Here is a 10,686-nt window from a genome sequence, read left to right as displayed (position 1 = left end):
TGGCCCATAAGACAATCAACAAAATAAAACAAATTGGAAAAAGAGAAAGAAACTAAAACAGTGCAATTCCATCGTGGCCATTTATATGCAAATATATGCAATTGTACGGTAGTTGTAATGTTCACAGTGTGTTGCTAGGTAACAAAGCGGCTGACTGGTTGAGTTGGTTGGTCTCAACGATTTGACCAAGTCCTCATATAAACTTGTGGTTCCCAAAGTTTTTCAGCTCGAGACCCAAAAGACACATTTGGTGTCTCCCCGGGACCCAAACATACAAACAATGGACCTCTGACATCACGCTCATGTCACCATGACTCAGCCATAACCATATAAGGAGTTCCCAATGCAGCTATGCCCCAAATATAGAGTCTGTTGTCTAACTTTAGTGTGTCATCATGGCATCAGGCGCAAACAAATCACTCAGCTCCATATACACTCAAAAGGGGGCATTCCCATATATGAACATATACTGATGACATGCTTTTTTCCCCTGAATATTTCCTGGACCATGCCAGTTGAGGGTAGGGGTCTGCATGAAGCACCACTGGCTCTGGAGCTGTAACTGGTGTAAAGGCTTGTAGAGTGGAAGCTATAGGGAATTGAGGCTGTAGCTTTCCTTGGAGACCTGGACTGAGCCTCTACCCTCCAATATCTTTGAAATATGAGCTATCATTTAATGAACCATACAAGTGCCAGGGGAAAGGGGTTGACCAGCAAGCTGGGACTGCAGGGACAGAAGTGCTGACTAGAGTCTCAGAGAGAAGGGCTTAAGCTTACTGTATGTTGAGGAACTTTGATTGTGACTTACCACTTAAACCCCACTGTACTTTGTTGACTGGGGACCCCCAGGGCTCTATACTTTCCCCCCTCCTTTTCCCCTCTACACCAAGTCTCTTCGCCAATAATATATAGCTATCAGTGTATTGCATGCGTTGCATTGTGCGCTTGTAGATCCACCATTTTCACTGAATGTTCATCACATGTCACACTGTGTGATGGGGAAAAGGATAAAGTCATAATTGTCCTCTTTGTTCGACTGTGTAGGTTTGAAGTGACTCAAGTTGAGTCTACCTGTCTGTTGGGGTAAGTGATCTCGACATAGAGAAAAGTAAAAAGAAACGAAAGGAAGACATTTTGGACCTGCTGTTCGCTTGGCATGTGTTATTTCTGCAAAGGGAGCTGGAAATATCTCAAGCCAATCACAAAAATGTCATCACTCTGCACATTGATGGAGTTGCCCATGCCCTAGTCTAACACATGAAACCTGTAAAATCGTCCCGAAACCTGTAAAATCGTCCCATTAACTTTTCTGGTAAAAGTTTCTGTTAACAACAAACAATGACCTTCCTTTTGGGCAGCTAAACTGTCAAGGCTGTGAAAGGCTATAAAGGTGACACTGGCCAAGGGACTCACAATGAGTGCAGTGAGCTAGGGGCAGTTAAGGTGAATTTTTACTTAAATCGCATGACCCTTTCAGCAAGTATCAAATAAAATGGCGTATTTTCAACTGATTTGCTCAATATGAATGTCAAAAGGCTTATGCAATGAATTATAAAATTGTCCTGAGTTAGAACACTGCTGTAATTATGGACTATAGGGACTGATGTCTGAGGATGGGTATAGGGTAGAAGAGCACAGCAGCCAGGTTATCCAATTAAGCCTTGGGCTTTGTCGTATGGTGAATAGCAAAATTAGCAAGCTCACAGGCCCTAGCGTGGCGCAGTGGTAAAGTGCCTGCATGCCCATCACCGCCGAGGTTGTGTGGGTTCGAATTCACTGTGGTGCATCCTACTTTGTTGAGGGTCTAAACGAACACAATTGGCCCGTGTTCGGGGGAAGGGAAGCCAGCCAGACAGGGAGGGTGATATTTGTCAAGGCACATAACCCTAAGGGCTGGGATAGCACATGTCAGCAGGGAGTCTGCGGCCCTTCGGTTCAAAAGTCTAGACTTAAGATGAAAAGGCCTTTCTTTTAAAATAACTCCTTAAAACACACTTTTAAAGACTTACTTTTACTTCCTGATTAGTTTATTTTTGTGTTCTTTCCTTTTTATGCACACATCTTATTGTTTCTCACACAATTTGTGTGTTGTTGATTTTACTTTAATGCCGTGGGAGGCGCTTTGTAACTGTTTAAATTATTTTCACCTAATGACATGCCCAAAATACAGCAGGGAAGCCAGCTTGAAAGGGGTTAAGGGAAACGGGTTGAGGATGGGACTGTTCCAAGCCCAGCAGCTGAGGGAGAGGGCTAGAAGAGAGCAACTGAGGCAGAGGCTATAGGTCTCAGAGCTGGTGGGCTGCTCTAGCTCCCGTGGGCTGCTGCTACAGCAGCTGCTGAAATAGGCCTCATTAAGTTTTATAGAATATCCATTATGGGGCCTAGATGAGGGTTCTGGGGTTAATTTGAATTTGGTTTGCCCCGTCAAATTCTTTATATTATTTTGCTACTTAAAGCCTGAAGGCTCTCATGGTCCCATGATTACAAACAGTATCAAACGAAACTGTGTGGCATCCGCTGAATGCATGAAAGAAGCAAAGACCTGATGACTCTTCCACCCTTCCAAACGCAATCCACAGTTTTTTTTTTATAACAAGTTTGTTGACACAGAAGACACAAAGGAGGCCTGCCACTACAGTTTCGTCCTTCCATGGAAAGGGGAAAAGGTCAGCATGGCAGACATGGAACGTGTTTGAGAAAATATCCCTGGTCTTCACCAAATTAGGTTCAACACCTGTTGCAGTAAATGATGAAGATATGTATAAGTCATTGAGGAGTACTCATGCATGATTGAAATAGTAGAATGGTGTTCTGGCCACTGCAAATGCTTTAAGTTTGGACTTAGCTGCTCACCCCTCTGTGGCAGTGAGAGAGAGGCAGTGAGAGAGAGAGAGAGAGAGAGAGAGAGAGAGAGAGAGAGAGAGAGAGAGAGAGAGAGAGAGAGAGAGAGAGAGAGAGAGAGAGAGAGAGAGAGAGAGAGAGAGAGAGAGAGACAAAAGTCAGAGTGTGAAAGTTGTTAGATATGAGGAGACGCATGTGTGTATCGAAGTTTCATGGCTGTAGGTCAAACAGGGCATGAGTTGTACATGTTCAAAGCTGGCATTTTCAATTGAGTGCTACAGCGCCACCCTTTAGCCAATGGTTGTGAGTTTCGGGCCTTGGCCGTTTGGCATAGCCCTCTAACATATTGCCGAGTTTTGTAAAAAGCGTATGCACGGTTGGGCCAGAACTGCAAAAACGGCGGAAGAAAAAGAAAGCCAAGGAATGCAATAAGGCATCGAGCCTGATAGGCCTCGAAACCTTAATAATTAAAAGCCCACAAAAAATAAAGACGCACTAAGCTTTGTAGGATCTAAGTTTTATTTATTTATTGATGGCCATATTGAAAAGTCTGTTGCCCTATTGAAACCTAGGTCATTAAAAAGCTACCAAATCACTTTAAAATGTGCCAAAAATGGATTCTTTGTATGGTTGGCAATTAATACAAATACATTTGCTACAAGCTCACGTGGATTGAGCAGATGTACATTTCTGCAATTAATCGGCTTTATAAAGGATGCATATTGAGGTTGACTTGTGTGAACTTGGGACAGACAAATATCCCAGAACCTAGAACCTAGTTAGGTACGTTTTTTTTTTTGGCAAGTATTTAGTTGTTTAAACTTCAAATGTGTTTATCAAGATAGAGCATATTGAAAATGTGCTCACACTTTTACAGATGTGAGGTCGGTTTGAGTATAGGCCTCAGTATAAGTCTGTCTCAAATCAGAAAGATTTCTGTTCTTTAACAGCCATACACTCTGTTGCAGCATCAACTGTTTGTCCTGCACATGCGCAGTTTGTCCTGTGCATGCGCAATTTGCGTCCATGAGTGTCCCGAATATGGCTGGGCTGCGTTGTGTGAAAAATTGGGGGCTAGAAATCCATACCTACAAATATGGATCTGTATTTTTGTTTTCCCCTTTTTTTTTTACATTTTTATCTATTTTACAATTTTAAATTAAACTCATCAGACAAATTCGAATGAATATAAGGGACATTTTTGCATACTGTATGCATTCTGGGGATGGATGAGTGCTTTTTAAGAATTATTATTAATTATTGATTGGTTTAGAATCATTGCTTATCATCATCATATGTGCATGTTGTGTGAAATGCAGGCTTAAGAAGAAGCACTTGTGAACTCAACATCAGACATTTAAAAACACTGAAGCATAACGTAACACTAATAGCGGAGCAGCTAAGTGCTACGATCTTTCAATTTATGATAAAAGCGTGAAAATTGGCGTGAGCAGTCTCCATGGGTCACTTGACAAGAATATTGTCTGAGCCATTTGTAATTTCAAGATGGCGGCCATTTTTCAAGATGGCCGACACCTTAGTGGGCAGTTAAGTGATATGATGGTTTATTTGGTGATACAAGCATGAAAATTGGTATGAGCAGTCTCTGTGGGTCACTTGACAATAGGCCACCCACAGCTATTTGAAATTTCAAGATGGCGGCCATTTTTCAAGATGGCAAACACTTTAGTGGAGCAATTAAGTTATATAATGGTTTATTTGGTGATACAAGCATGAACATTGGCATGAGCAGTCTCTCTGGGTCACTTGACAATAGGCCACCCACAGCTACTTCAAATTTCAAGATGGCGGCCATTTTTCAAGATGGCCAACACTTTAGGGGAGCAATTAAGTTATATAATGGTTTATTTGGTGATACAAGCATTACATTTGGCATGAGCAGTCTCTAAGGGTTGCTTGACAAGAAAACACTCCCAGCCACTTGAAATTTCTATTTTCAAGATGGTCACCCCCTGGATCCTCAAAAGACATTTTCTCATAGAAATGTACGTTTTTTTTTTCCATTAAGGACGATTATTATTATTATTATTATGCTAAAACAGTTGTGTTGATTTGTTGATCATAGATAAACTGCTCAAAAAAAGTTCGGAAACTTAACTTCGGTCAATTATATCTCCCCTTTAATAATACCAATTGGTATTGTGTTTTATATCATTTTTATCGTTGATTAGTCACCTTTACAACGAGGTACAGCTTGTAAGGATCGTGCATTTGTGGAATGAGCAACACAGTTAAACGTGTGGGTAGCGCCTCCAAAAAATGTGCCAAAATCACCCAATATGCTTCTGTTGGTAATCACTTTTGTTTTGAGCAACCTGTCAGCACACACCTGCTGAGAGGTGTGTGCCAGTAGTCACAGGTGAGTGACTGGCACCTGAACATGGGTTCTGCAACTTTGTTGAGTTTGTACTCCAAGCAGCAACACTGCCCCCATGGAAAGATGCCACGTTTGTCCCTTCAGGATAAGGCCCGTGCAATAGGGCAAGTGAAGCTGGTGTTCCGTTATGCAGAGTGACAGCATTATTTGGTGTTAGCCCTGGTACCATTTCCAAACTTAGGACCAAGTTCTGTGAGACAGGTGAAGTCAACAAGGAAGACAACATCCCAAGACCCCTTGCTTCACTGAGGAACCATAGATTTACAGGCAAGATTTGCACAACGGTACGAAAGACAGATGTCAAAGTTACAGGGTCCATGCTCAGGTGCCAGTCACACACCTGTGACTGGCACACACCTGCCTGCAAATGGTACCAGGGCTGACATCAAATAATGCGTAATCTGCGTAACGGAACACCAGCTTCACTTGCCCTATTGCACGGGCCTTATCCTGAAGGGACAAACGTGGCAGTCCATGGGGGCAGTGTTGCTGCTTGGAGCATACATAAACTCAACAAAGTTGCAGAACCCATGTTCAGGTGCCAGTCACTCACCTGTGAGGCAGTCACACACCTGTGACTACTGGCACACACCTCTCAGCAGGTGTGTGCTGGCAGGTTGCTCAAAACAAGAGCGATTACCAACAGAAGCATATTGGGTGATTTTGGCAAATTTTTTGGAGGCGCTACCCACACGTTTAGCTGTGTTGCTCATTCCAAGAATGCACGATCCTTACAAGCTGTACCTCGTTGTAAAGGTGACTAATCAACGATAAAAATGATATAAAACACAATACCAATTGCTATTATTAAAGGGGAGATATAATTGACCGAAGTTAAGTTTCCGAACTTTTTTTGAGCAGTTTAGATTAGATAAGAGTGAATATCTGCACTACCAGGGCACACTGGTGATATATCACTGCTGTTAAACCTCAGAGTGGGGTTCAATGTCAGCTAATTGAAAGTTAGTATCCCAAATGCTGTCTAATTTACCCCAAAACAGTTAGATAGCCGCACCTGAATTGACAGGTTGTGCCAGCGCGGGAGAGCCTAGCCAAGGTTAATGGGGTTTTAATTAACCGGATGGTGTACAGATCGCATGGGATTTAAATGGCATTGGATGAACGATCGGACTAAGTGTTGGGTTAAGGCACAAACTTAGTTGTATCCCATACATCAAAGTGCTTGGTAAAAGGTGGTAAAAGGATAAACCCTCTGCCTCTGCCTATGGTGCAGACATGGCAGAAGCCATCATAACAGTTGTGAAAACTAACTGGGACAGATGTTTCATTTGTCAGCAGGTCACCAAGGAAAAACTCATTCAGCCAAGTTTATTCAACAGAGAGCACGATCGTACTGGTCATGATACCATTGCAAGAAATGTTCCATTATTTCATAAGATCAATGCTCTGCCTATCTTACTTAGTCCAACCCGACTAGATGAAGGTGATGGCATAGAAAGCACATTGACAAGAAACAGAGCAACATATCATTCAAGCTGTTCAACAACACAGAGCTGGAAAGGGCCCAAAAGAGAGCATCTACATCTGCTGAAGACACTGAAGATACCAAAGATATCCATGTCAAGAGACTAAGAAGATCTAATGTATGACCGGTCCAGTGATGTCACAACTGTGAACGAGGCCAGGCTTGATCTCTTTGCCAGAAAGCAAAGACGATATGACTTGATCCTGCCAACTCAAGCAGCACTCAAAGAGCATGCCAAACGTGCTTCTTATGAGGCTGGATACGTGTGGGGACAGGCATTGAAGCGACCTCCACAAATGCCGAGCCCATCTGACTGGGGATGGGTGGAACAGGACGAGAAGTGGAAAGTCTTCTGGACTCCACTTCCACCTATTGCGGAGAGTTGTTGGGAGTTGACCAATTGTGGGTGCACCAAGGCATGTACTGGAAGGTGTAAGTGCTTCAGATATGGACCCAGTTTCACATGCCTATGTAATTGCCCCTGCTAGAACCTATATTTGCATGTTTATTTTGCCAGAGTTATTCCCCGTTGTCCTCTGTGTTTTCAAGGGTAGGCCTATGGCTCGGCTTCCCCTCGCCACATCGGCGCATCATGTTTTACTTTGTATCTAGTCTATTACTGTGTAATTTTCAGTTGTTACTTTGTAACATTGCTTCCACTACCTTCCACTGCCATATCTAACAGTGAAGCACATTTTCAGTTTAGTTCCTTAGTATAGTTTGTCATGGTTCCGTGGCTATTGCCATTCAGTGTTAGCCATTGCTCATAATTTTGGAGCACTGTCCGTTCAGCACCACAACTGTGCTTATCAGCACCACAACTGTGTTAATTTATTCATCTTATTTTTTGTTTCCCCACCCCTTAGTATCTATTTGACACATGTAATGGCTGTTAGTTTAAAAAAAAAAAGATATACATTATCCTCCCTTGTGACTGTTACCTTGTCGTGGTAAGGGAGCTTGTGTAAGCCTACCTCAGTGAACACTGAGAGCTATGCCGGTGGGAGGCAACTCCTGACAGGTTTTACCAAACTGGACAGCTTGTGGGCGAGGAGTCAGACAAAACACAGTCAAACAACCTCTCTTGACAGAGCTTTTTGAGGAACCCAATACATTTCTATGAGAAAAGGTATCATTTAAGGATCCACATGGCGCACGGCAGACATCTTGAAATTTCAAGTGGCTGTGGGCGGTTTCTTGTCAAATGACCTTTTGAGACGGCTCATGGCAATTTTCATGCTTGTATCACCAACTAAATGATTTCTTAAGCTTACTGCTCCACTAAGGTGGTGGCCATCTTGAAAAATGGCCGCCATTTTGAAATTTCAAGTAGCTGTGGGTGACTTATTGTCAAATGACCCACAGAGACTGCTCATGCCAATTTTCATACTTGTATCACCAAATGAACCATTATATAACTTAAATGCTCCACTAAAGTGTCGGCCATCTTGAAAAATGGCCACCATCTTGAAATTTCAAGTAGCTGTGGGTGGCTTATTGTCAAGTGACCCACAGAGACTGCTCATGCCAATTTTCATGCTTGTATCACCAAATAAACCATCATATCACTTAACTGCCCACTAAGGTATCGGCCATCTTGAAAAATGGCCGCCATCTTGAAATTACAAATGGCTCAGACAATATTCTTGTCAAGTGACCCATGGAGACTGCTCATGCCAATTTTCACGCTTTTATCATCAACTGAAAGATTCTGCCAGAAAAAAGCATTTAGCCGCTCCACTATAAAGCTGTGTCTCACATTTAGATAATTGCCAGGTCATTACTTCCACCCACTGAAGACTGAAGTGAGAACAAAATCCGAATTTTCCAAACAATTTGTGCCAAAGATTGAGTTCTATGCTAGAATATAGGTGCTTAACTTGTAATCATCTACTTATCCTCATCTGTTCTCCCACTACCATTTATATCTGACATTTCAAGGAGAAGCTCTTAAAAGCACAGCCAAAGTTTCCACTTCTGTACATCTTCATGTGTTTAAATGTAACTTCTAAAATGTTTTTCTTGCATTATAGCGTAGCTGCTTCATAGTGGTCCGGCACAGTTCAATGGGAAGAGCACATCACTAATGCCACCACAATAGACTAAGGGGTCCAAATCCCATTGGAGCCTGATAAATATATATGCATTTTGTGTACTGAAGACTGTAGAGCACTTTAGACGAAAATGAACACCAAAATGGCACAGATTATGTGTTGCATAAATGTGGAGATAATGTTTATGTAAATGAAAAGATTTCTAGAGCTCCCTATAGTGTTCCTAATATTCATCTCTTCTGTATTGGTAAAATCATTGTGTCTCTTAGCTCATATCCATCTCTGACTCGTTAGCCTAACCTGACCAGGTGTTTCCTACTCAGCTGTCTGCTAATAGGTTAGTGCTGCCTAATTTGCTGTGTAATGATCCAATCACACTCCTATGCACCAATAGTTCCCCCTGGGAGGAATAGAGGGCCGACTAACCTAGGGAATAAATCACATTGTCATTTTCTATGACATAGAACTGAAGAAAACATTTTCCAGATGTCTTATGTGTAATATATCCGTCCGTCCGTCTGTCTGAGTCTGTCTATCTATCAAAATGTGAACAGCAACCGTTAAGGGTCTTGTTTTGCGGTTAGCAGAAAACAATAGTGTGTTTTTCTGTGCATATGTGTGCAACACACACACACACACACACACACACACACACACACACACACACACACACACACACACACACACACACACACACACACACACACACACACACACACACACACACACACACACACACACACACACACACGTGGCAGTGCAGTTTTGTCTGCATGTAGGGATAGAGAGTGGAGGAGAGCAGGTGTTGGCAGTCGCTATATGCTCCCCTACTTATCCCCTATTCACCCAGGCCGTCTCTATGGTAACGAGAGGATGGATTGGTACAGTGGCTGATTGGTGCCATTCCACCGGTCTGTGGCCTCATAATGGACTCCCACTTAGGGAAATAATAGCACATTAACAAGTGAAGCCTTCATATTAAAAAAGTACCATAAAGCACTTCTGTTCTATGTAGAGGAGTTAACTGCAATACATCATGTTTAGGTAATTGTCTCACACTTTTTTCTTTTCTATTTTAATCACATGAACCCTTGCATCCCTATGGTCAACATGTCAGGTTAAAATAGGCAAACATTCAGAGAAAATAGCAGATGACCTACAAGCTCATAATAACGCATTGCAACGCAACTCAATGTGAGTTGCAAATTGGCTATTTATGGCGAGAGAATTGGTGTAGTGGGAAAAAAGGAAGCAAATAAATGGTGGCTGAAATTAACAGATATCTTTGTGCAAACTTCATTGCCTGTGTCCTCTATGTGAAAAAGTTGGAAAATAGACAAAAAGAGAACGAAAAAAACATACAAGCCGAAAAAACTTGCCTTTTGGTGGGCCGCCCCGGAGCTCCGAGGCGCACCTCCAGGGCTGGGAGGGGGCCTCTCGTCCCATCTGGTTAAGTGCAGTAGTAGGCGATTAATGGTAGAGAACAACATTCTAGGGTTGTTCTGCTGAGAATAATATCTTGGTCCTGGTCTTGGTCCGGGAGAGCGCATCCTCGTAGGCATCCACATGGTCTTTGTAGGCCAGACAATGGACAGTGTGGCCCGTTCTTTTTTCTGGCCGCCAGCCGGTGCAGAGTTTACGAGTGTACCAGGGGGCAGGTCAGTTGAAGGAGACAGTCCGGGTTATGAGGGGGGCATGGGAGGCAGCATTGAAGTGGATTACCAGTCCATCCACCATGGTGTTGGGAGGAACCGTAGCCATACCAGTGGCTATCTGGGCAGATAGGGCTGGTGCACTCACTCTCTTGATGTTTCTAAAGGTGATGGTACGTCCAGGGGGCTGCTTGGATCTATCAACAGATCCATTGTACAAAGAGAGATGGCGAGGCAGACGAGAAAAACTCACAT

This window comes from Gymnoscopelus microlampas (assembly GCF_963454915.1).
Source record: "Gymnoscopelus microlampas genome assembly, chromosome: 7".
NCBI classification, from domain to species: Eukaryota; Metazoa; Chordata; class Actinopteri; order Myctophiformes; family Myctophidae; genus Gymnoscopelus; species Gymnoscopelus microlampas.
The sequence above is the reverse complement of the archived record's forward strand: the minus strand, read 5'-3'. Positions refer to the sequence as shown.